This window comes from Rutilus rutilus (genome assembly GCF_951802725.1).
Source record: "Rutilus rutilus genome assembly, chromosome: 6".
Taxonomy (NCBI): domain Eukaryota; kingdom Metazoa; phylum Chordata; class Actinopteri; order Cypriniformes; family Leuciscidae; genus Rutilus; species Rutilus rutilus.
Genome location: NC_140214.1, coordinates 36,053,808 through 36,064,840, shown reverse-complemented (window position 1 = coordinate 36,064,840; position 11,033 = coordinate 36,053,808).

Genomic DNA, 11,033 nt, shown 5'->3' with positions numbered 1-11,033 from the left:
ACGTTTTTATGGCATTTTAATGAAGTTGAAAATCGTTTTTTTATTTTAAACAATGAAATTCAGCAATCTACCTCAGGATATAAACATCTTGGTTTTGGAAAGAACGTTATCTACACGCTGATCTATCGCCCCTGGACCACATGTTCTAGAAAATCAAGTCGCAGCCAAAGACGCGGCTATAAAAGACACTTGAGTGATTTGTTAATCATTTTAATGTGTTTGCTGGTGTCGGGAGACATACATCAATGTCCAGGGCCGGGGTCATGTGAAGGTGGTGAAGGAGTTAATGCGATTTTTGTCGAGGAGAATCGTCGGAACATGGCTATGGAGCAATGTCGGCGTTCGGAAGTTGTGACTGCATGGAACCTGATGGCGGATCAGTGGAGTGATTTGCATCCTTGTCATGAAACACGAGATGTGTATCAAACGGACTATGGTGTGTCTGAGTTTTTTTCGATCACGGAGAAAGAAGGAATGAAACAGAGGAGCCAATTGACTAAATCTTCTGTGAAGGATGAGGAAGAAACGCTACTCAAGGATGCGAGGACGTCCTCGTTAAGAGATTACAGAACTTTTAGATCAATGAAAGGTTTGCATATGGCTCACCTCAACGTTAGAAGTCTTCTTCCAAAGATAAGTGAACTACGATATTTATGTCAAGAATCTAAAGTGGCGTTGTTTAGTTGCAGCGAAACATGGCTTGATGATTCAATATTGGATGCAGAGATTCAAATTGACAATTATTGTTTGTTCAGAAGAGAGGTGGTGTATGTGCATATGTAAGGTCAGATTTGGTGTGTAATGAGAGAAGTGATTTTATAAACTCTACAGTGGAGGCGATTTGGCTTGAAGTTTTGTTGCCAAAGAGTAAACCGATTTTGGTTGGTATTTGTTATCGTCCTCCGGATAAAAGTGATTTTTATGAGAGTCTGGATGAGGTTTTAAATAGGTCTAATTATGTTTTAGGTCAAGAATTGCTTATTCTGGGCGATTTAAATACAGATATGTTGAAGAAAGATTCAATAGTGTTTAAGCAGTTCAGTTCATTTTGTAAATCATATGCATTGAATCAAATTATCAGTGACCCAACCAGAATTACTTCTAAAAGCAGTACAATTATTGATGTTATATTGGTTTCAGACATTTCTAGGATACATAAAAGTGGTGTTTTGGAGCTTGGTTTAAGTGATCACAATATGGTATATGTTTTTAGGAAATTAAAGAGAGAGGCTATAAGTCATCATAATACATTAAAAATTAGATCGCTTAAAAGATACAGTCCACAAGTTTTTGTTGATGAACTTAGCAAGGCTAATTGGAAAGAAGTGATGCAGTTTGACGATGTGGATACAGTTTGGGACAGGTTTAAAAAGTTATTTGTGCAAGTTTTGAATAAAGTTGCACCCTGCAAAGAAATAAGAATCAAGCAAAGAACAGAACCCTGGATTACAGATAGTATTTTAAAAGATATCAAGGAACGTAATAATAGCTTAAAATTATTCAAAAAAGTTGGAAATAAAGATAATTATAACAAATTTAAACGTAAAAGAAATGAGATAAGATGCAAGATTAAAGAGGCCAAAAAAATGTTTTTGATGAATGAAATCAGTGAAGCTAAACAAGACTCTAAAAAACTATGGCGAATCTTGAGTGGTTTAGGCTATCGGCAAAAGGTTAAAAGTAAAGATTCAAAAATCAGTCTTAAAATTAATGGTCAATTGATGACAGATCAGAAAAAGGTAGCGAATTGTTTAAATGAGTTTTTTATTACGGTGGGCGATAATTTAGCAAAAGAGCTTCCAGCAAAATCAGATTTATATGATGATAATTTGGATAAATATTATGATAATTGTGGTGTTGCCTTAGGAGGTTTTTCATTTAACAAAGTAAAAGAGGTGACAGTTTATAAGAAACTAAGTGAATTGAAGTGTAATAAAGCCACAGGGTTAGATAATATTCCGGCCAAGTTTATTAAAGATGCTGCTAATTTTATAACTCCTATGGTTACTCACATTTTAAATCTCTCTATCTGCCAGAATAAGGTACCGGCTGAATTTAAACAAGCCCAAAAATTTCCCCTTTTTAAAAAAGGGAGTAGGCTAGAGTGTAATAATTATAGGCCTGTATCAATCCTGTCTTTGTTATCTAAAATTTTTGAAAAAATATTATTTGACCAAATTGAAGAATATTTTTCCAATTTTAGTATTTTATATGAATTTCAGTCTGGTTTTAGAAGGTTGCATTCCACAGAGTCAACTATTCTATATTTGATGGATTATATAAGGAAAGGAATAGATAAAGGTAAATTAAGTGGGATGGTACTGCTCGATTTACGAAAAGCCTTTGACACAGTTGACCATAGTATTCTGTTGCTGAAATTAAATGCTATGGGTTTTGACTCTAATTCATGTAAATGGATCAAATCTTATCTTACGAACAGGTGTCAAATGGTCGATGTAAATGGAGTGTGCTCAGACTTTTTGACGATCTCTAGTGGAGTACCACAAGGTAGTGTATTAGGGCCCTTACTTTTTTTAATTTATATAAATGATTTAAAGATGGCCTGTTCTAGCCACTTATCATTATATGCGGATGATGCCATAATAATAGTTACTGATGAAAATAAAGAAACAATAGAAAACAAGTTAAGTAGAGAAATTGTAGAAGTGTCTAATTGGTGTTTTCAAAATAAGCTATTTTTGCACTTAGGGAAAACTGAGGTTATTTTATTCGGTTCTGCTGCAAAGTTGAAGAAATGTCCCAACTCAGAAATAAGGGTGGGAGATGAGTATTTTACTTTTAAACAAGAAGTGAAATTTTTGGGATGTGTTCTTGATAACAAAATGACTGGAGATAGCATGGCAGCTGTAGCTTTATCGAAAATAAATAATCGAATAAATTTTTTAGCAAGACAGGCTGCTTATTTAGATAAACAAACAATGACAATGTTAGCTGGTGCATTAGTGCAACCTCATTTCGACTATGCAGTAACTTTTTGGTACAGTGGCTCGAAAAAACATGTTAAAAATAAATTACAGACTGCTCAGAACAGGTTGTGCAGAATCGTTCTGGGATTGCATCCTCGTATGCATCTTAACAATAACCATTTCAGGGAATTGGGTATTTTAAAAGTGGATAAAAGAGTAATGTTTATTAAAATTATGATGGTGTACAAAATAATTCAGAGAACTGTTCCTAAATACTTGTATGACTACTATGTTTTTGTGAGAGATGTACATTGTATTTCTACAAGGGCAAGGACAAATAATATATATCTGTACCGGTTTAAAAGTGTAGTTGGGAAAAATTCGTTTTTGTACTCAAGTGCAGTTGCTTGGAACGAATTGCCTGATCATATAAAACAATTACAGGAGGTATGGCCCTTTAGAAGAGAAGTTAAAAAATGGCTTTCCAATTAGGATGCCTTAAGAATTTGTAAAGTGTGAGTTGCTTGTTATTTGATTTTATTCCCATTTGAACTGTTCGTTTCATTTTATGCAGGTAGAGGACCACAATGGAAATAAGCCTGTGGCTTTTTTGTGTATTTTATCCTCAACAAATTGTATTCAATGTATATGAACTGCCTCTGGCATAATTGTATAAGTTTATGATTATTGTTGAAATAAATCAAATCAAATCAAATTCCCTACATGCTAGTTCCTTCTGCATCCTTTTCCTTTCTTTTCGCTCTGCCTCATCTAACCAGTACACGATTGTTTGCTTACAATCCACACACACGTCTCTCACTCAACAACCTTTTTGTTTTGTTTTTCACTTCCCTCTTCCATCGAGTCTCTCACCACTGTCAGCCTAGTGACACTTTACATTCCCTCCCTGGGAAAATCATGGTACTTGAACTTCTTGCATGCATTTTGCCCTTAATTCAGAAAGCCAGTGTACAAAACCGGTCAATTTTACTGTGAGCTGACCCCATAGCGGCTGTCTTTTTCTTTTACTATCTCTGTGGATTTCCCAGCTGCGCGCGCTTAATCTGTTAGACGTCTCTTAACAGATCTGATTTCTTAACCCCAAATCAGACGGGGTTAGCACTCCCGAGTGCTTAATTAATTACCGCTTATTCAATATCTTTTCCTGAAGTACGTTCCTGTAACGATGCTGAGGAAGACAGGTGAAGACGAGGATCTAACGCAGGGTATTTTAATAAAGTAACAAGAAACATGGAACACAAAACTCAAAGGAACAAAACCAGGGGAATCACAAAGGCAACCATTACACGTACAACAACTGACAAGGTAACCAGTGAAACACAAGGGCTATAAATACACAGAGACAAACAAGCTTAACTAAGTAACAAGGGGGCGTGGTTAATAAGAAACACCTGGGGAGACTAATAAACAAGAAAGACTACAAAAGACTACAAAGGACTACAAAACATGGCACAGAACAGGAAATAACAAAAGTGCACACTAGACAAGGGAAACACAGGACAGGAATCATGACATAGCCCCCCACTTAAGGAGCGGATTCCAGACGCTCCTCAGGAAATAGTTCAGGAGGGTGGTGGAGCGGAGGCGGACCCGGGGGGCGGGATGGAGGGCCAGGCCCGTGGAGCGGAAGAGGGCCTGGAGACTGCATTAGTACGGGAGGCCAGGGCGAAGCAGGCAGTGCAGGCGACCAGGGCGGAGCAGGCAGTGCAGGCGACCAGGGCGGAGCAGGCAGTGCAGGCGACCAGGGCGGAGCAGGCAGTGCAGGCGACCAGGGCGGAGCAGGCAGTGCAGGCGACCAGGGCAGAGAAGACCCTTGAGGCGGAGACAACCCTTCAGGCAGCCAGGGCAGAGACGACCCTTCAGGCGGCCAGGGCGGAGACGACCCTTCAGGCGGCCAGGGCGGAGACGACCCTTCAGGCGGCCCTTCAGGCGGCCAGGGCGGAGACGACCCTTCAGGCGGCCAGGGCGGAGACGACCCTTCAGGCGGCCAGGGCGGAGACGACCCTTCAGGCGGCCAGGGCGGAGACGACCCTTCAGGCGGCCAGGGCGGAGACGACCCTTCAGGCGGCCAGGGCGGAGACGACCCTTCAGGCGGCCAGGGCGGAGACGACCCTTCAGGCGGCCAGGGCGGAGACGTCCCTTCAGGCGGCCAGGGCGGAGACGACCCTTCAGGCGGAGACAACCCTTCAGGCGGCGGAGACGACCATTCAGGCGGCCAGGGCGGAGCTGGCTGAAGAGGCGACCATGGCGGCGCGGCCTCCAAGGTCCAATCGCGGGACCTACTGCCCCCCCCCCCCAAAATTTTCTTGGGGACAGCTACGGAGTCATAGGCTGGAGCAGGCACCGGCTCAGGAACAGACACCGGCTCAAGAATAGGCACGTCGGCGGCCATCTCTTGTGAGGGCTGAGGTTCTGGCATGCCAGCGGCCATCTCTGGTGAGGGCTGAGGTTCTGGGATGGAGACAGGCTCAGGACTGGGCAGAACCAGCGGCGGAAAAGTCTCTGTGCTGGACGGGACCAGCGGCGAAGGAAGCTCTGGACTAGACGGGACCAGCGGCGAAGGAAGCTCTGGACTGGACGAGACAAACGGCGAAGGAAGCTCTGGACTGGACGGAACCTGCGGCGAAGAGGGCTTTGAGCTGAGCAGAACCAGCGGCGAAGAGGGCTTTGAGCTGGGCAGGACCATCACAGACTCTGGCTCGGCGTCGGCGGCCATCTTATCCGGAGACACTGGCTCGGTGGCGGCGGTCATCTTGTCCGGAGACACTGGCCTCAGCAGAAGGGACGTGAACAGTCTCTGGATCGGCAGAAGCGACATGAACAGTCTCTGGATCGGCAGAAGCGACATGAACAGTCTCTGGATCGGCAGAAGCGACGTAAACAGTCTCTGGATCAGCAGACGTGACGTGACCCTTCTCCACCTCCCCTACAGTGAAGGGGGAACCACAAAACTGCAGGACAAAGTCAATGTACTGTACCAGGGTCCAGCTGGGGTCTTCCTCTGGTAAATTTAGGCTAATGTCCTGTTTTAGTCCACTCCAAAAACAGTCCTTTAGCATAGCATCGCTACCAGGAACGAGGTGACTATAAAAAAGGAACTCCTCCACATAATTTTCGATGCTGCGATCATCTTGATAAATTTAACAAATTTTGCTCAATGGGTTCCAGATAATACCTGCTAGATCCATAGCTTGGTCAGTTGTTCTGTAACGATGCTGAGGAAGACAGGTGAAGACGAGGATCTAAACGCAGGGTATTTTAATAAAGTAACAAGAAACATGGAACATAAAACTCAAAGGAACAAAACCAGGGGAATCACAAAGGCAACCATTACACGTACAACAACTGACAAGGTAACCAGTGAAACACAAGGGCTATAAATACACAGAGACAAACAAGCTTAACTAAGTAACAAGGGGGCGTGGTTAATAAGAAACACCTGGGGAGACTAATAAACAAGAAAGACTACAAAAGACTACAAAGGACTACAAAACATGGCACAGAACAGGAAATAACAAAAGTGCACACTAGACAAGGGAAACACAGGACAGGAATCATGACAGTTCCAGTGATCAATTGTTTTAGCTCCCTCAATTAATTTGAACCAATTCACAAGTACTCAGTCTCTTCCTGGAAATATCTTGACCTGCCCTGAGGTCTCAATTTCCACCTTGAGAACTTCTCGTACTCGCACCACAGTTATAGTTTTAATTTCCAAATACAGTTATAGTTCACTCATTTTAATTCCCCAAAAGAAAATAAATGTAGCTGTCTCTTACCAGAGATATTCTGTTGCCACTCGGGTTCGTTTTCTTAATTCCAGTGGTTGCTTCCTCCGGACCCCGGTGGAACGGCCCCTCGTCCCTCAAAACTGTTCGGGGTAGGGCTGTGACTCTGAGTCCAGGAGGCCAATTCACCGTCCGCTCTCGGGTCCGAAGGGCACATCCAAGGAATCCCACTTCTAACACCAAATTGTTGTGGCAAAAATTCTCTGCGTAAGAGACACTCTGAATCAAATAGTCTTTTAAAAGTATTTATTCTTGCAAGAATAGGCCCAGTTGCCCACACAGAAGTGACCCAAAGTACACTGTGGAGCAGTGGCGGCTGGTGCTAAAAAATTTTTATGGGGGCGCAACAAACTGAATTATTAATCCAGGACTGAATGTAGGCTAATTGTTAAATAACAATTTAACAGTGATAATAATGTAGCTATCATTAGCTTAAAGTTTAGCCAAAACTTCAGCCAAAACTTCAGCCGGTAGGGTTGGGAAATAGCCAATTGCCAAATAAATCTGAATTTTTGGGCTAAAGGGCGATGTATGGTATATTCTGAGTATTTAATTATTATTTTTTCTATTTGAATAAAAAAACAAAACTGTATTTAATAAAAAAAAAATAATAATTTATCCTGATCAATATTGTCCTACAAACAATGTTCATATTGAAGGTTATAAAAACAAACATAGTGTAACCTTGCTGTCTATCTGCAGTCTATCCAAAAAAGGGGTCAAATCACATTACATTCTAACATTGCAACATTACTGTAACGGTCACCAGCTGGAGTGCCTTCGAGAGCCACCAGAGGCCACTCCACACTAGACTGTGATCACTCCTTCAAACATTACATTTCCCATAACGCACTGCCCGGACTCATCAGCACTCGTCTCTTTCACCTGTTTCTCATCACCTTGTTTCACTCACACCATAAATACCTGGTTTTCACATTCACTCATCGCGAAGTCTTGTTGTACTGTTAGTCTGCATTTCTGAGCGGTTTTCCCGTGTTTGTTTTCTGTTTTTGACCCTGGACTGTTTAACGTTTCTGACTCTGTTCTGCCTGCCCCTATCTGGATTGTTTATTGGACTCTGTTTATTGATGCCTGCCTTGACCACTGCCTGTTTACTGGATTACGAGTTTGGATTACCCTTATTTAATAAAGCTGCGTTTGGATCAATCTTCGTGTCTCGGAGCATTCATAACAATTACAATCTAAAAACAAAATAATGCTTTTTAAAGAAGTAGTTAAATTTACTAAACTTAAAATAAAATAAAAACAAAGTTAATATCATAAAATACACATGTAGGTTTGAAATTCTCTAGCACATTTATGTTCACCAACAACAACAAATATTCAACATCAAATATTTTAGCTAAATATATTTATAATTTAGTGCTAATGTATATTTTAGTCCGAATAATTGCGCTCCTATTCTATTGCGCTCTGTCTGTTCGGCGCGCATGCACGCGGCGGCGCTCGTTCACGGAAGTTTAGCTTGCAGAAAGCTCGCCCACTCATGACAGCAAACTGGAAATATTGACTTTCTAACATTTACAGATGGAGAATATGTCTGTGAAATGTAAGTTATGCACTGAGGAAATTATTGGATGTCACTTCAGCTTATGGCTAAATATTATTAGAGGTATATTTGTTTCCACCAATCGCTGCACAAGTGAAGTTTACGTATGATGACGAAAGCACGTTAGTGCGAGCCCTCCCGGAACCCATAGAGAATGCATTGCAGTGCCTGCAGTTCGAAAAAAAAAAATCTTTGAATGTAAGTCTATGGGAACACTCTGGGCGATTTTCGGCCATAGTGAAATCGCCCAAAAAGAGGCGGTACTCCACAGAACGTGACTTGGCGCTGATTGGACTATATCCAGAGGCAGAACAACAGTGAAACTCTGTGGTTGAATGAGATTGTGATTGAAAAAGTCCCTTTCACACTTTGGTGGTGCGTCGCCCGATCGCCCTAATGAAGAAACCGCCGCTGCTGTGGAGCAAGTGCGACAATCAGGGAAGGACAGAGCCGCCTTTTATATAATTTCTCAAGGTTTCTGCTTATCTAAAGAAGGGAAGGTTTCTTAGCTAGTGATCTAATTCTGCTGAGTTTATGCTGAGCCTATGCTTCAGGCTCCCTGGTCCTAAATCGGACCACCTCTGACCTTAGGGGTCCTCTGTCAAGCTGTCTCCCCGATGTCTCACTTACTTCACTCAGTGTAGGAACACACATTAGTCCATAGATAGTTCAGCAAAAGTATAATTTCAATGTCTTACTGCAAATGAATGAAAATCAATATTGTAAATCAATGAAAATCAAAATTTTCCATTACAGTAATATATAATTTATATAGGCTTCTTGGGATTTGTCGGGCCCCCTAATTCCCCGGGTCCCTAAACGGCTGCTTACCTCGCTTATTGGTTAAGTCCGTCGCTGCAGGTAAGTTAGAAACAACTTGAGAGCTGTTGCAACATCGGGACATGGGGCAGGATAGAGTGATATATAATAAATAACAGCTGCCTAAGAGCTGCAATGGAGCCATGCTCAATCTCCTGTATGGGGGGCCTAAGCGTATTTCTGAACAATAGCAATTCACCCTTCGCCTGGAGTTTGATTGACAGGCGATATGACCAGTCATAATCCGCCGAATCTGCCATTTTGTCCAACAAAGCAGTCAGAAGAGTTAGTAGATTAACGTCGGTTTGATGAGCGATCCAAGCGCAGCATATATTTAGTACAATCAAAGTAGTCAAAAACAGACACATGGTCAAATACACACAGCAATTCAATGGGAACAGGGAATAGTGATGTTACATATGACACTGAAGCTTCAAAGCACGTATCGAGTACACAGCGCAATTTCTCATAAAGCTCTGTACCGGAGCGCGTATTGTCTTCAGAGAAACACGTGATCAACGAAAAAACGAAGCCTCTCTTTCTTTCCAGTCACGTGAATTGCTTTACTTTGCGTGTCGGAACGTTTGAACCCAGACTACTCTAAAGATTTTTGGAAGTTTAAGTAAATTTTTTTATTTTTATAAATAAGCCTATAGCCTATGTTACATGCTCATATATTCTGCCATATAAACAGCATAGAGACCATAAAATAATTAGACCACCATTTACTTGCATCGAGCAACTCTTTTGGTATTTTTATAATTAGTATTAATACAATTGTTATATTGCCTCACTTTAATATGTTAATTATATTATCAGAAAACTGAACATTTAGCGTTGTCAGGCTTTTATTTGTGCTTAATAGATAAAACAACGGCGCTGCGCACTCGGAAGTCGGTAGCCTATATGGCTGCTATAAATTTGACCTGCCACAAGATGGCGCTGTTTTCCACACTCATGATGCTTCGAATCTTTTCCCGGAACAATCAAGGGAAAGCCTCAGTGCTTCATGAGGCTTCATTTGCCCATCCGGAACAGGGAACAGGGAACAGGGAACAGGGAACAGGGAACAGGGAACAGGGAACAGGGAACAGGGAACAGGGAACAGGGAACAGGGAACAGGGAACAGGGAACAGGGAACAGGGAACAGGGAACAGGGAACGCAGTGGGAACACTATCAAGACTACGCAACGAAAGCAAAGGAGAACAGCTTAAATAGGCAAATACAAACAAGCTAATGAACCACAGGTGGAAGAAATCAAATCCTAATGAGTCTGTGCAATGGATTATGGGGGATGGAGTTCATGATGAGATAGCACAGGAGACGGAAGGAGTGCCTTCTGGTGGCGATCATGGGCACTCCAGCTGGTGGATGTGACAATGAAAATTGCATTTATTGATGCCAAATATATAAACCTGGTAGTGTGTCAAAAAATTAATTTTATCAGTAACTTACTATTACAGAAACCTTACCTAATTTATGTATGACTGACAAATATGCATCACATATGTTTATTAGTTTGCTTATGTTAAAACTTATTTTGTATGCAATTCAAATACATAAATCTTAAATTCAACTTACTGCAAAATGCTTAAAACTGGACATGTGAATGCTTTTAGCACCAAGGCCAGATCCCAGATTGGGACCTGAGCGGTTGAGGTGAGCTCAGCATGAGGGGCGAGGAAGACAGACACATCTTCATGGACGTCATCCAGGCGGTCATCATGACTATGATTCTGAATAGATGATGCATCACTCTGCTTATATGTCCTTTTCTTTCTTGACAGTGCTGCTGCTGTTGTAATCACATTGTTTTTTCATTACTGGAAGATGCTTGTGTTGTGATTGTGTGCATAATTCTGCAAACAAACAAGCAAACAAACAAACAAACAAATAAATTAAGCCGT